The 17,155-nt window shown below is 42.2% G+C and overlaps 1 protein-coding gene across 1 annotated transcript in view; it reads right to left on the bottom strand.

The window, feature by feature from the left end:
* Positions 1 to 15,506, bottom strand: part of FBXO30 (F-box protein 30) — a 170,164-nt gene extending 154,658 nt beyond the window's left edge. Inside the window, exon 1 of the mRNA XM_078648684.1 lies at positions 15,328 to 15,506. The gene's annotated coding sequence lies outside the window, so the exon portion shown is untranslated. The remainder of the gene's footprint in view (positions 1 to 15,327) is intronic.
* Between the last annotated feature and the right edge of the window lie 1,649 nt (positions 15,507 to 17,155).

Here is a 17,155-nt window from a genome sequence, read left to right as displayed (position 1 = left end):
GCTGTAAATCACATGTGATGAATTGCAATTCGTTTGTTGTCTTAGTTTGATTCTTTTGCCAGTTTGAGGGTGCTGTATATATTGTCCTTCCATTACATTATTGCAATGAGTGCAATTGTAACATTTTTGCATCCCTTTGGAGGAGCTTGTAGATTCTGTATCCTTTTCAGTACGTGTGACTATTTCCTGTAGATTGAAATGTCTAGTGTGAGCAAACACGGGTTTCTTGTCGAAAATACCATGGAAATCTTCCTCTTTTTGTAACAATTCCCATCTAGAATTGATGATATTTTTAATTGCTTTTGTTTGAGTAGAATATTTAGTTACAAACACTTGACGATCCATTCTTGGTTTGATCTTGGTTTGTAACAGTTGCTCTCTTGGAATTTCTTTGATTTTATCTTCTGCTGCTTGTATGACATCATTAGGATATCCTTTGACTGTGAATCTTTGTCTTTGATTACTGATTTCTGTTTCTAGAGCTTGTGAGTTTGATGCTATTCTTTTGCAACGTATGAGTTGCGAAAATGGTAAGTTTCGCAAAAGATTCCTTGGATGAAAGCTATTATAAGCCAAAGTGTTGTTTCTGTCTGTGGGTTTATGATAAACCGACGTTTCTAGTGTGTTGTTTTGCTTTTGTACCAGAACATCTAGGTACGGTATTTCTTTTTTACTGATTGTGTAGGTGAATTGGATTCTCGAATTTCTTTGATTGAGTTCTTGGATCTTTTTAATCAAGAGAGTTTCTGGGCCTTTCCATAGTAGAAAAATATCATCTATTAACCGTTTGTAGAAGATAGTATGCATTTGCCAAACCTCGTTCGTTATAATAAAATCATTCTCAAACTTGGCCATAAAAGTATTAGCAAAAGACGGAGCTCCAGAAAAACCCATTGAGGTTCCGCTGATCTGTAGGTAGTATTCATGATTCCACTTGAAATATGAGTGTTGTAAACAGAATTGAAGAAGTTCAAGAATAAACACTTTGTTTGCTTTTAGATTAGGTAATTGCAACAATGCCCATTCACATGCATCCAACCCCTCTGCCAGAGGGATAGAAGTGTACAAAGATGTTACATCGATCGTGCAAAGAATAGTATCGTTATCAACCGAGGTGGTTTCATTGAGAAGTTGAAGAAAGTGACCTGTGTCCTTTATGTATGTTTTCCAACCTTGTACAAAACTTTGGAGGAATTCGTCAATGTATACTCCCAACGGTTCAAACAATGACCCACAGCCGCTGACTATGGGTCTCATTGGTGGATCTGTGGCATTTTTGTGAATTTTCGGGAGCATGTATAATTCAGGACACCGCGGATGTTTCACTGTCAGATATTTTTTAGTGTTATCGTTGATCCATTCCATTTCCAGGGCCCGATTTAAAATTACTTCCAATGTTTTAATGATTTCTTGGATGGGATTGTGTTGAAGTTTTAAATACGTTGTTTCATCTTGGATATGAGTTTCAACCTTAGTGTTGTAAAAAGAAGTGTCCATAATAATTAAAGCTCCTCCTTTGTCTGCTCTTTTCAACGTGATTGACGGCTCTTCAGCTAATTTTTTGAGAATGGCCATTTCGTGTTTATTCAAATTGGTTCTCTGATACTGGTGCCAATTGATTTGTTGAAAATCCTGTTTAACTAAGATCTCAAAAATATCCAAAACTTTATGTGAAATTGGTGCCATGTATGTGCTTGGTTCTTTGAATTCTTTGTATTCTGCATCTGTCCTGGTTTGTACAAATTCAGGCATGGATGGTACTATGTTTTCAAAAAAATGTCTCAGTCTCAATACCCTCATGAATTTGAAAAAAGCAATTTCAGTCTCTAGTTTGTTACTTTGGTATGTAGGAACAAATCCAGTGCCTTTTTCCAGTACTTGAAGTTGTTGTTTACTGAGTTTTTTTGATGAAATGCTAATTGCTAGACTCCTTTTTTGCTTCTCAGGTTCTGACTGACTGTGTCCTTTTCCACGACGGGTCTTGTGCTTTGTATTGTTTCCGGCGGTTTTCCTGCCAACGGTACCTGATCTAAAAAACTTTGTTGTTTAGATGCTGCACTGGTGGTGCTAGTGGAAGCTGCATCAATTTGTGATGAGGTTCTTGACTCCTCAACGACTAGTGGTTGACGGAATGCTGATAGGTCTTTGTCTGAGACTACACTTTCCTGTGAGGATGATACAAATTTGGGTGCTGGTTTTCTTCTAGCATACACTTCTGCCCATGTGTAGACTTCATTAAGTTTGTAATCTATCGTATCTCTCTTGAATTTGCGTAGTTTCATTTCTTGCGTATCTTTCTCATATTTATCTAGTTTGTCTTTGAGGTCTTTGAGAGTTGCTGTTAATTCATCCTCTTTCAATTGTTTTGAAATTTCCTGCGTTAGAACATCAATCTCTTCTTCTAGCTCATTGATGGTTTTCGCTAGTTCCTCTACCAATAACAATATTAAATCCAAGGAACACTTGTTTAGAATAGAGTACCATTTGTCCATGAAGTGTTTGTTATATTGAAATTTGTATAGCATAGGTTTCATCGTAGTTAACATCTTTTTTCCTGGTTAAGTTATCTCTTAAAATGAGAGCAGATCACTTCCGTAGTCTGTTGTTTATTGCCGTACCATCGAGTTGCTCACTGTTTCCCATTTTGGCAGCCTTGTATATTAAAGCGGACCACCTCCGTAGTCCGTTGTCCATTACTACATTATCGAGCAAGGAGAGACCCTGGAGGAACGCCGTGTAACTTTTAGCCCCGGACGTCGACTGAGTAACGAGTAGCTTCGTTTTTCAGGTACTCATGTCATACATCAGACATAATACAGCTCATAGCTTTCTGCTATCGTAGTATAACACATATTCTCACTCATTTTTTCAAATTGTTTTCTTTATTTAGGACCTGCATAGCTAAATCACTAGTGCATTCTCAGTAGACGCTTCAGTCCGACGCATGTTGAGCCGCCGCGGACGCGGTTTTCTAGCTTGTTTACGCTAGGTAATTGCTCATTTCAGTTTATAGATCACCAAGGTTCTATATTGGAAATTATTCGTCTGATTATATTTTTTCCTCGCTCTTCCATCTTGTTTCCTTAGTATTTCTAGATCACAGCATTTCACACCATTTCGATAGAAAAGCCGTTAGTACGACATCGATAGTCATTAACAGGTAAACTATACCGAGAATTGTTTTTTCCTTTATTGCAGTTAGGATAAACGGTAGACTTACACATATTTTCATGTACTCCCCAGAATACACAGGGAGAATCGTCACGAACTACGAGGGATCGTCTCTAAATTCTTTATTCGAAACGCCTGCCGCTAATCAGGTAACACAGCACCTCAGTTAACTGTGACAGCATTATTTCCCATCAGTTTTTTAGCAATAGTTTCATTAGCGATTGTTTACTTCACAGCAATCCCGTCTATTTAAATTGAAGACTATCCAACTAGATTGGACCCCAAACTCACGGTATGACAACCAGTTCTTTCAGTTTTCTCTGCATTCATGCATTCTAAGGACCGTGTTATAATCACAGTGTTATCACTAATTTTATAGGCGCTATTTGGAATATCCATCGATCCTCCGGTCTTGAACTCTCTTTAAGCAGCACATGACAGTTAGCGTTAATGGTGAGTTTTGTTCTTCTTTCTGTTTCATTTTTTATCGTATCTTCGCCACTATTCTTGTGTTAACCACTGTTGTTTCACATTGTCCCACTAGGGATAGTGCATCAACCCCTCATTTTGTTCCATTAGGAATCATACAGTAGTTCATGTTTTCCCACAGTTTCTAGTAATATTTCTTACAGTTGGGTATATAGGTAATACAGGCATTCATAAGTATAGGAAGGTTTACATGTGTATATAATATCACACTGTGAAGAGGTTTCTTCCTAGGCTTCTGTACGTAGCAAATGATATCAATTGATGAATATAGTAATATATAAATTTGATTTTGTTAATTTATCAATGAATCACTCAGTGTGCCGAGAGCCTTAGGCTTAACATGTTCATTACATTGTTTTACAGCGCCCCTGATGAAGGGATTTTATCCCGAAATGCATTGGGACAGGAGAATTTTCCTTTTTAAGTAATGGAGTTCAGTTTACATAACTCAGCGAATTGAGCAAGTTGCACACTAAAGAAGCAACCAATATTGTTTTTGAAACAAGAAAAACATTCATCATGTATTTTTGAAAACAGTCATACTAATAAACTTTTTGAAAACTCATAAGTATATGGATCTTAATTTAGATTACAATAAGCAGATGGATTTCTGCTAAAGGTAGTGCGGATAGGGTCTATTGACGACAGTCACTAGTATACATTTACAAGTACATATGACACAGGCTGTTAGTCACACATACATTCATAAGCACACATGTTCATACAACCCCAAATACCACGCTTTAAGTGACACACAAAAAAATAAAGGAGATCCCCGACACAGCCTGTGCGGTCTGCTTTATAAACTAAAAACTGTTAACCTTTTCTCACTGAAATATATTCAACCAGAGAAACAAGCCAGCTGCACATTTTTTGCAGCACAAAAGAACTGTCAGCAGTGGCTCTACGTTGTAGAGTCTACAACATAAATGTTCAACATAACACAGACTGATAGTGGCTACTGTACCTCACAGTATGTGGGGGAATAGCCATGATCATACAGGAATATATGGTAAGAAAGTGCTCAGATTCTACTGTGCACACTACCTAGTATTGAGTTAAGAAAACATCTTCAGTTAACGTGAAGAATATTTCACAACTTCCTTCGAGGATGGAACAAAGTTCAATATATGTGCAAGCCACTCCTGTAATGATAGCACAATGCGTTCCTTTATTTTCAATGTTCCGAATCCATAGATTAATACTCAAGTCGATTTTACAACCACTTTTACTAAATGCATTTTGATTTCACAAGTAATAGGCGCTTCATCAGGATAACAGGTGGAAGGAGAGGACTTCTTTTTTTCTGTATGTAAGAAGAACTTTCTGAACCCTGAAGAAGAAATTGTGCAGAACAGTATGGGCATTTTTAACTGAGGTGGGCGAGCCAACAAATTGACAGCGGAGCCGAGCCCTGAAAAGGTTTCTCTGTAAATCATGCAACAAACATCAGGTAAAAAATGGTACGGTCTCTTCAAAATTCTAACGGGTCTTTCTTTAACTTGTGGAAGCTTTGACATTATAATCTATAAAATTAAACGCAACAAATGTTTGCACAGCTTGTATTCTTAACTCACGACTTTGAAGCTGTTTTCATATGCAAGGGGGACTCTTGCGAACGCCGCAGATAAGGAGCGGTGGAACGCTGCTTGTTGGAACTTTGCCTCATCTTGCCTCGCCCTGCACACTGACCACGGGGGCTGCTCCGTCTCACCCCTGGCTCCCTGCACTGCGACCGGTCCCTCTCCGCCGCCGTTAGCCTCCTGACATCAGGCACGGCCGCCGAGTGAGGGGGACTACAGGTCCCAGCAGTGCTTGCGGCAGGAAGCCGCCGACGCCCTGCCCGCGCCCGGAGGCGCTCTTAAACAGCGGGGGAACGCGCATCGCGGGACGCACGCGGGTGAAGCCGGGCGAAGCCCGGGCAAAGGGCGGGCCGTCAGGGGCAGTAAGAGGCAGGGCTGGGCCGCCCCCCTTGGCTGTTATTCGGAGTAAGTGCCCCTACTTACATTAATTATTTATGTGGAACAACAATACGTTATTTGAGTATTGTGTGGCCTATGACATTTTCGCACACCATTGTTTCCTGCAACTTGTGCCCTATATCCTTAAATAGCTGCCTACTATGGCAAAACAAACCTCTCTAATGGATAACTATTTGGTCAAAGTTGTTAGTAAGATCAACAGTGACAGAAGAAAATCCTTAGGTCAAGGCAATCTACTTGACCCATCACCGGATCTATCACTGGATCCCACCATCGAGGACAACTCTTCTCCCATTCCTACCACTGTGACACTCGAACCTAAGGATACCAGTTGTAACATAGGAAATACCCCCGTTGAGGTGTTAGATGTCTCTATCCCCGTGGAAGACCAATCTGATAACCCTGATGGTACCCTTCAACCCTGCACAAGGGCTACACGTTCAATGAGAGCATGCAGGAAATTAACCACCAAGCGGGGAGGCCATATTACCAGGAGGAAAAGGGAATCCACACCCAAGAAAAATGTTTGTGATAAAGGGACTCTAACAAAAGACAATTGTGTTACTATTAATGCTGACCAATTTGATTCGTTAGTGGGTTGTATAGATGGTAAACTGAAGTCGACTGTTGAACTGTTACTTGCCAAAATTGATGCCCTATCAGCTGAAGTATCTAGATTGGGGTCTCAGCTAGATGTGTATACAGCCAAGGTAGTTAACATTGGACCGACTAGTAAGGATGCCCCCAGTATTCAATCTGTCCCAAAACCAGCTAAGGAGAGGCCTTGCCCAACGAGCAATGCTACATCTGGTACCAGCAAAGACAGTTTGCAGGTTCCATCTGCCTTGCCAAGTACGAGTATGCTACCAACATGCCACCCAGATAGGGTAGGGCAGGCACCACCCGCAACAGCAGCAGTTGCAGCTGTGGGGTCTGTAGTGGGTCCTACCCGTAAAAAAACTTTACCAACACCTAAGACAGGTGGGGCAGTGCAAATACCAGCGGTTGCTGGTTCTGTAGGGGCTTTTGTTGGTAATAATCGCTCGGTAGATCTCCCCCCCTAGTGTGTACCATACGTAGTGATTTTAACCAATGTTCCCTCCTTAGCACCCAGCCAGGCTTTATCTTCCCAAGAGCCGCGGAATTCGTTAAAGAATAAAACGGTCTCCTGGCTACATAGTCATTGTGGGTTTCCAGTTAATTTTTCGGATCAAATTCTATCTACCCGAAGGGTTAACTGGATCGGCAATACTAGAAAGAACTGCAGGGGAGACTGTGTGATTGTCAATTTTAAACACCCCCAGCCCGTTGCGACGGTCTTATTAAGAGCTGCTGCTATCACACAATATGAGACTGATGTAACTGCACGTCCCCTGGGCTATTTTTATAACCATCTTAATAAGATTCCATCTGTTACTAGCAGAGATAGGGTATCCACCCCTAACCCTGTACCTAATAGTGAGAGATGTTTTCAACCAACTCCTAACTTTGTACCCAATAGTGAGAGATTTTCCCAACCTACCCCTAACTTAACACCAAATGGCGATAGACTTTCCATACCTACCACAAACTTTATACCCACTGGTGATAGATTTTTTGCATCTAACCCGAATTTTGTACCCATTGGTGACAGATTTTTCCAACCTGCCCATGGGATGGTCTATGAAGTCCCCGTCCAGAACAGGTATCAACTTCTAATCTCTCTGGACCAGAATGATTGACTTCATAAGGGACTTGGGCGCTGGAGGGACGTCTCCGGGGATGTCAATCTTAATAATCCTAGTGCAGAAAAGGTGGTCGCTGAGAGCCAACTTACTAATGATATTATGAGTAATACGAGTAGTGGGTCTTTAGTGTCTTGTGTGACTGAGATCTAAGAGGATAAAGGGAAGGAAGAAGGTTGTCACATAGGGAGGTCCGAGAATGAACATAGTAGTAATAGAAATTACTGTAAGAATGCACTTGGCATTCAAAATAGTGACTGTACCATGGGGATTTCTATTGTTAGCTGGAATATCGCCGGTTGGGCTTCTAAGGTACACAAATTGGAGTGGGAGGGCATTGTTAGGTCTTATGACATCCTATGCCTACAGGAGACATGGTGTGTTGTTAAACCTAGTTTTGAAGGGTACACATGCTACAGTCTTGAAGCAACCGAATCAAGGCATGGCAGAGCGAAGGGAGGACTACTTTTCCTCATTTCTGTAGATCTAAAGTTGACAATTATCAAACATCTGCTAGTCGAACCCCACTCACAAATTCTTTGGGTACGTGCACAGGACAGAACTAATGTGCTTTTAATAAATTTTTATAACAATATTTTTAACAATTCACAGCACAAAGTAATCGAGGAGTTACATCGTGCCCTCATGAAGCTGACATCTGAGGCAAAATGCACTTTTACTTATATTTGGTTAGGGGATTTTAATTTAACTGTCTGTAGTTTGTCCTCCTCCAGGGCATGTGGGATTCTAACCAACAGTGGGGAGAGCATGTTGCATTTCCCACATCATGCCTATGGGGAGGCTATCAACAACATCATGGCTTCCTATGATTTAGAGCTAGTGAGTACTGACCAGGGGGGTAGTGAGAGTTCAATTCCAACCTTTACCGGGCGGAATAGCGGATCCACTATCGATCATATTATGGTTTCATCCAGTTTGGTCCCTCACTGCCTGACCAAGATAAAGGATGCTTCTGCCCTGAGCGATCACAATTATATTACAATGCATATAACTACGTGGAAGTGTAGAGGAGAACTGCCTACAAGAAATTTGGATGACATTGAGCCACACAGGGCTAATGGGACTAGGCTTAGGTGGAAAGGGGAAAAAGCAGCTATTGTTGAACCAATAATTGTAAATAAATGTTTGGTGGACATCGATATTATTTTGACTCCAGGATGTCCGCCCGATTCTGTTATGACTCATTTTCTCAACATTAACAATGTTATTAATACCATCTTCACGGGGACTAAATCGGGCAGAAGCGGAAAGGGGATCGGATGGTTTGACCATACCTGCACGACCCTTCTCTCGCAATTTAAACACGCTTTAGCCCTTACCCCAAGAGACAAGAACAGAGTTAGATTTCTAAGAATCGAATATAAAAAGGCGCTATCTAAAAGGAAGAAGGAACTACAGCAGGAAGCCTGGGATAATTTATCCAAGGCAGTTGAAACCGCTGATAGTCGCCTGTTTTGGTCCACCGTTAACTCCCCTTTCCTCCAAGATGATAAAAACCCACAGCTCTCCTCAAACGTTGGCAGCGAGGACTGGGTGAAGCACTTCTCTGCAATTTTTCAGGACAACATCCAGGCATCCGTAGAGCAAAGGCATTGGCCTGTGGTGCCTTTAGATATCGCCCTGAAGGATGTGGAAAGTAGTATTAAAAGCAGTAAGGGTGGTAAGGCCCAGGGGCCAGATGGAGTCCCAATTGACGTGTTCAGGGCTCAAACGAAGCTTTGGGGGCCTATACTTAATTTGGCACTCAATGTGGCAGTAACCACCTTGATCCCACCTTCTTGGGGGGACTCTATCATTGTCCCCATTTATAACAAGCACTGGCGTTGCCAATAGGTTTCGCATTTGGAAAGTTGGAGCTATTGGTTTTGTAAATGACATTTTATATTTATATATCGTTATTGGCATTGTCAATAACAATATATAAATATAAAATGTAATTTACAAAACCAATAGCTCCAACTTTCCAAATGCGAAACCTATTGGCAACGCCAGTGCTTGTTTTTTATACGTGCACAGGCAGCGCTACACGAACAGCTCTTAGGATTGCCTTGCCTGTGACTATGAATTGGCTGTGCATGCAGGGGCAAGCCTGAGCTGAACCCTAGTATCACATAGTTCAACACTAATCTAGCCACAATACATACTAGTTGTTAAACCGTATTCCACTGCGGTTCTTTTTACATCTGATCCGACTCATGATACATAATTTTTTTTGGGCCAGGACAAACAACTTTAAACACAGAAAGAACACTTAGGGTGCTGCAGTGGCAAACTGTGTGTGTGGATAATATGGTAGTAGTAACCTGAATCTCTGGCATGGACATCCTCTATCCTTGGCAGTTGATTTTTGCATCCTTCACGCTGTGCCGGTGTGTTTGCACTTTCGAAAGTGAATTACAGTGACAAGCAACCACTCGTGATAAGATAACACCAGCAAGAATTTTGCCAGGCCTCATTGATGGATGCCAGACGTCGCTCTATAGCTGCCTTCTGCTCGTGGGAGTTAATGTAAACGTAAATGTTCAATCCTTGTAAATACAGCCCGATTAAATCATAGGACAGTTCATCACATGTGTTGATGCCAATTCATATGGGGGGGTATTTTCTGGGAAGTAAAACAAATGAAATACGTGTCTGAATCCAAGAAGACAGATTGCGAGCAAGACAAAAATATTCAACTGTAGCAAAATGCAAAGTCTGGGGTGAAGAAAACAAAACTACAGCAGTAAAAGACTCTAGGAGAAGGTGCAGAGTAGGGCGCCCCGTGATGCGCCAAGCGTGTGGGTGAAAATACTAGATTTAAAAAATACCCGAGTGAATTCACGTGTTCAGAGGCATTTATGCACGGAAAACAGAAGAAAAAGTAATGGGCTTAGGACACACGAACGTGAGGGTTAAGAACTTGAATGGATGTGTGACACTAATCAGTGAGTGAGCTCTCGAAACAAAGAGATGGAATTTTGCTGAAAAAAGCAAACGTGTCTTTAGATGTGTGACACGGACAAAAAAAACAAGTAACAAACGGGCCAGTGAGGGGATGTGAGAGAGAAGGCAGGCGCTGGAGAGGGAGGGGGTGGGCTGCCCATATGGAGAGGGAGGGGGGTGGGGTGCCTGCTGGGCTGGGCTGCCTCTGATCATCTAATGCGAGTCACGGAAGGCAGGCGCTGGAGAGGGAGGGGGTGGGCAACTCGAACGACCATATGGCTGGGAGAAGCTGTGTGAGGGAGGCTGGGCTCGTTCACGAGAGGCTTGTGGTCACGTGATTCTCGTGGTGACTCACATGCACTGTGAAGAAACTGCAGTGGTTTGACTAGTCGATCAAGCACTTGAATTTTCGCCTATTACATTCGCAAGCGAATGATAATAGGCGAAACCTAAAAAGGGGGATAAGGCATCAGCCTGTAATTACCGGCCGATTAGTCTGCTCGACTCATCGGTTAAAATCATGAGTCGAGTACTGTTGTATAGATTGGAAGAGTGGGCGGATGAGAATGGGATTCTTGCTAATTCTCAATATGGATTCAGGAAGGGACGAGGGACCCTAAACCAATGCCTGAATCTAGAATTATTGATTGGCAAGTACACTAGAGCTAAGCCCGGTAATATCTATCTTTGTTTTGCCGACCTTAGCAGTGCTTTTGATTTAGTAAACCATTCTCTCCTTTGGTCAGTTTTGCTTGATATGGGTGCCCCTAAAGAAATTATTTTTTTCCTTGCTAGATTGTATAGTAAGATGCAAACATGTGTCCGCTATGGGGTTAGAGGGGAGTGCACCCCTAATTTTAATATCAAACGGGGAATTAGACAGGGGTGTGTTCTTGCCCCCCTGTTGTTTACTCTTTTTATCAATGAGGTTGAATCTGCATTGAAAACTGTTAAAGCTGATGCCCCACAAGTTGCTGGGAATAGTGTTCCAGTTCTGCTCTATGCAGATGACGCGGTGCTCCTGTCTCGAACACCTGTTGGCCTGCAGCGCCTGATGGACAGGTTCACTGATTTTATTGGGAGTAGGAGACTGCTGATTAATAAAAACAAAACCCACACTATTACCTGCGGTACAAAGACGGGGAACAAACGTGCCTTTTTTATAGAAGGGGTAAATGTGCAGCATGTCAATAGTTTTTGCTACCTGGGGGTTACCTTTTCCAGTGATGGCAGTTGGGGGCAAGAATTAACCAATGTTAGGAGCAAAATGAGTAAAAGCGCCTATGGCATCTTCAAATTTGCCTCCAAGCTGGGGGATAGACGAATCAAAGATATGACGGAGATCTACAAGGCACGTAGTCTATCCATTGCCCTTTATGGGGCGGGACTCTGGGGCAACCGCAATATTGAGTGTTTGCAGAGGGAGGAAAATAATTTCTTAAACAAAATACTGTGCCTCCCTAAATCTGCTTCAACAGAGTTGATTCACAAAGAGGTAGGGCTTGCCTATCTGGGCGACCTTGCTTTACTTAGGCCTCTATTACTTTATCGAGCAGTTTGGCTCAAGGAAGAGACCGAGTTTAATCAACTTGTAATTAAGGACTGCCTTGGTTTAGACAACTGTATGATGATACCAAGGCTTAAATATGTTGTGGATTGCTACCATAATATCTTTGATATCAACCTGTTAGATCATTGTACTCCTAGAGGTCTTACCAAGCAGGTCATGAAAAATTCTTTTAAATCATATAGAGTTCAGAAACGCTCAGATGTGAGTAATTCTCTCGTCACTGTTAATTATTATAATAAGTATATTGTTACCGAGGGATTCCAGATTTACCTGAGCGTGGTAACTAGGCCTGCGCACAGATTTGTATTGTCTAGATTAAGGGCTGGAATTGCTCATGCATTGGTGGCCTTCCCACATCAAAAAAAGCACCCGGTTGGCCCTTGTCCCCGCGATGGGCACTCTAAACAAAGCACCTTGCACTTTATGCTCATTTGTACGTTGTTCCAGAATGCAACGACCACATATCTAAAACCAATGTTCCTTAAGTATGGTATTCTTACTGTGGAGGATGCAATGTGTTTATTATATAATATGGACTGTCCCTATATATGTTTTTATACTGCCAGTTTTATCTGTAAATCTATGGCTTTTAGGAAAAGTATGATCTTTTAGACATTAATTGTATTTTATCTTGATGCATTTTGCTATGTGCTTTTATGGTCATTAACTGTTATGAACCGAATAAAGCTTCATGAAATGAAATATGCAGTAATGAAGAAAAAGGAGATCAGGAAAAAAATCTTTGCCTAAGATCGCACAATTTAGTTCAGAGTGGAAGCCGGGATTAAACTCAAACTTTCAGGTTCCGCTTTGTACAAACCAGCTACTAAAATGATGTTGGTCTCATTTTTTATTATTTCTTTTATACCTCAAATACTAATGATTTGCTTGTAACTCTCTGCAAGAGGATAGAGCGAGGGAGGAAGGCAGAGGCCACATGAAAGCTGAACTCAGTTGGGGCTTGAGGTTCCAGGAGGACCTCGAGCTGATGAGAGCCAGGCATTTAGCTCGAGCCTGGCTCGAGTTTCCGGTGGCTCACCTACCTTTATTTTTTTTTTAATCAGATCTCCCACTGTGATTGTTTTTAAGTGCTGTGTTCTAGAGCACCATACTATTATACCCATGTGTAAAAAAAAACCAAATATTGTAGAAAAAAATAATTTGATAACAGAAAAAATAATACGGGATAGAGAAGTTAGAATACCCCTGCTAATCTGCAATGAAAGAAGCCATTGAATGTGAAACTCTTTACAGTAAATCTTTGAATGGGAATGTTTCTGTGAAGACCGGTCTCAAAAATCTCAGTCGCACACACAGCTACATTTCACAGCACCATTTACACAAACTAAAAAATATTTTAGGTGTACGAACCAACACCCTAAGCTTGCAAGATAGTTTTAAAATTGCCTTTGTAAGGATTATAATTGTTTGCATTACAACGCCTAACTTTGCAATATATCATCAGATAAGATTACACTCAAAACTGTGTGATGGGGATGCAGTTCTATAAGCAAATAGAATAGGAGAACTAAAGTAACAAAACAAATCTGTAAGCCTACAATGCGCCCACATATAGCACAAGTTGAAGTAGGACACATTATTTTAATGGCAAACGTGTCACTTTTCTTCCTAACAAGAGGAGATGTGTCAAAGCACTCCTACTCAGAACTTATTATAACCACTTATGAGTCTAACATAAGTGAAGAGTGCCATGCAATCACTGATTTCACAAATGGCTAAATGTGGTTAGACAGGAGAGTGATGGCTAAGTGCTGAGCACAACAGGACAATTAAAGGACAACACAACCTTCAAAAAGTAATATGTATAATTGCATGCTACAAATTAAACGGTAGAAGCTTGAATAAAGCAATGAAGGCTTTTATTAATGTTATCGTCAACAACATAACCGCACTACTTTAATTGTAAAAGGGTATATAAAGTTGCTGACTACTTCTTAGTTACACCAAATTCTAATCCTAGTCATAGGATGGTAATTTATAGACTTACTCGTTTGTAGTCCAATTTACAGTAATCATTTTGGTGACAGATCAGGCCTCTCGGTGTGAATGTTATTAGCCTGATTGTAGCAATAAGTCAAGCTACTGGCTCTGCGACAACTGGGACTTATCCATAAAAACACAAATATATATTACAAGGGACGCTGTCTGAGGTACAACATCGTCCTAAAGCTTTCAGCTTTACAACTAGTGAAGCTTCCCTCCACCCTCAAAGCGTTCCTTGTTTGGAAGTCTACATTGCTCGTGCTGCAAGGAGACTATCCCCAGCACAACTAAACACTTAGGAAAGGTAATCTGAGAAAAGGCAAATAGGTGGGTTTTTTTTGGTAAGCGATTCAGGGACTTTCCGATTAAAGTGCAGGAAGAGTATCTTCGGATGGTGGTGAATGGGGGAGGCGGCACGAGAAAGAATAAGCACTTAGGGACCTATTTTAAACTCAAACTACTAGGCAACAAGAGAACCTCCGGACAGCCGCACCTGGTAACATGCACAGTCTTTCATAACAATATTCTGGAGAGGACATGAGCTGGGTGCTGTGCAGACTACGACGACTTGGCATGGGTATTATTGGCAGCCCTAGAGCGACAGAAATTCAGAGGAAGTCTTTTTGAGATGTACAAGCGTTTATAAACAAGTCACAAAGTAAAGTACCAATAATCTCAACACAAAAAAAACTTTCGTCGCCTGATCTCCCTCATTGCAAAGGCTACGTTCCTGGATTGATTTACGAAAAACAAACTCCTAATTTCCGCGAAAAGACAAAACCACTGAAACTGTCCTAATATATATATATATATATATATATATATATATATATATATATATATACACACACACAGCATTTAAACCGAGAATAAATTAACCTTGAAAAGGGGAGCTCCTGGATTACTACTAAATCACATAAAAAAATTAAGAAACTTCCATTGACATCAGGAGCTTCTTGACAGTACAGGAAAGGCTATAAAACAATTACATTTTAGCGAAGGAAACTTAGTCTAATTATTGAAAGGCGCTGGAAATCGTAAGCCAGACCCCTTCCTATTTAAAGGGTTTGTTTCACATTTACTCCCAGAGAGAAGGAGAATCAGAAACGGCAACTGAAACAATATGAATGAAATTAGTAAACCCGCATGCAAGGCGAGACCTTAAGACTAATTTTAGCTTTAAAGAATCACTGTGGAGCCGTGACCCATAGAAATCTTCACCTCGTCCCGTAATAAGTCAAAAGAAGTTAAAGTTGCACCAGCCATGGCGTATTCTGACTCAACGAAACACTGACAGGTTGAGAGTCGGAGGGTGAAAAGAGAAGCTTGCTTAAGTGCTTACGGCGCACCAGGGGTGGACAGAGGCCTCAGGACGACAGCAGGGACAAACAACAACAGTCCCAGAACACAGAAACAGCCGAAGCCAGCAGCGCGCACTTACCGTCACTGGGATTCTGGTCATTCCCCGGCTCCCGACAGCAGTCTTCTCCTGATATCAGCTGCCACTGTCTGGCAGCCTCCTACCCGGTACTCGGCCTCTCCCCACCACTCCCCAGCGGGACTCTCCTGCACTCCTTCCCAACAGGACAGTCAACTTCCACGAAGCTTGCGCCTGACGTCAGTGCGCAGCCGGGACGCCAGACAGCTGCACGGCCAACGAGTATAAACATAGAAGAAGTACCCAACACGGCGCGCTGAGTACAGGCATGACTTCGCATTCGGTGAGCGTAAAGCGCGTCCATATTGGAGCGGGCGGTATAGTTACTGTTAAAAAGTAAAGTACGGTGTGAACTCAGGTACCCTCCTCCAACTGCAAGAATAAGTAGTACTAATACTTTCATGCTCACCGTTGGTAGTATAAGAGATTTTCACTTTTTCATTCACGAAAAGATAAACTGTTTTAGGACAAAGGTTCGAAATGGCTGTTCTACGAGAACGAAATTAATTTCGGTATGGACTGTCGGGATGTGCACCGGTAACCTTCAAAGCTACCCTTGATCTAACTAAAAATTCTGGTGAGTAGAAGCGATTTGGAGTGTCCGGGCGACTTGGAAGGTCCCTCAAATTGGTGAAATATTCCTTGCTCATTCTGCAGCTTGAGAATGAGCTGTGTCGAATCTTTCGAGGGACCAACACACACAGACCCGATTCAGTTGGGAAACTCACGATTTTGTTAACCCAATGCAATAGGTGTCGCATTACTGAAAGTTTGAGCTATTGACATTGCAAATGATAATATTTGTTAGACTTTATTTTTTGTAAAAAAAAAAATCCCGGCAGTAGCCTAAGTAATATAAAATCCTCTAAGCAAGGAAAAGCTGCAGCACCCACAGGCTGTTGGGGACTAGGTGTCCCTGTGGATTTGTAAAAGGATCTCTATTAGTGTAGGGAAGTCAATTATCACACAGGAGGTTGAAGTTGTAGACGGAGTTTATTCAGATGCTCTCGCCTTAAGTTCCAAGTCAGTAATCACAGATCACAGCATAACTGTAAACATTCGACATGTTCAAACCACAACACAGTGTCTCCTAAGCACGAGCTTGTCACGAGCTGCCAGACACACCTGAACGCTCGTGACAGCTCGTGTGAACATATGTACATTCCTAACACACCTTCCCCCCTTAGATAAAACAAGCATTGAAAATGCAATAGGTCTCGCAATAGAAGAGTTTGACGTTTTTCGTTTTGCAAATGGATGAGTGGCGTTGCGTGGATGAGTGGCGTTGCGTGGATGAGTGGCGTTGCGTGGATGAGTGGCGTTGCGTGGATGAGTGGCGTTGCGTGGATGAGTGGGGTTGCGTGGATGAGTGGGGTTGCGTGGATGCGTTGCGTGTGTGAGTGGCGTTGCGTGTGTGAGTGGCGTTGCGTGTGTGAGTGGCGTTGCGTGTGTGAGTGGTGTTGCGTGTGTGAGTGGTGTTGCGTGGGGGATGGATGGATGGATGGAGTGGGGGATGGATGGATGGAGTGGGGGGATGGATGGATGGAGTGGGATGGATGGATGGAGTGGGATGGATGGATGGAGTGGGGGGATGGATGGATGGAGTGGGGGATGGATGGATGGATGGATGGAGTGGGGGATGGATGGATGGAGTGGGGGATGGATGGATGGAGTGGGATGGATGGATGGATGGATGGATGGATGGATGGAGTGGGATGGATGGAGTGGGATGGATGGATGGATGAAGTGGGATGGATGGATGGATGGAGTGGGAAATGGATGGATGGATGGAGTGGGGGATGTATGGATGGAGTGGGGGATGGATGGAGTG

Source organism: Lissotriton helveticus, chromosome 6, assembly GCF_964261635.1.
Source record: "Lissotriton helveticus chromosome 6, aLisHel1.1, whole genome shotgun sequence".
NCBI lineage: Eukaryota > Metazoa > Chordata > Amphibia > Caudata > Salamandridae > Lissotriton > Lissotriton helveticus.
Note: the sequence above shows the minus strand (reverse complement) of the source record. Positions and strands in the feature narration are given on the sequence as shown.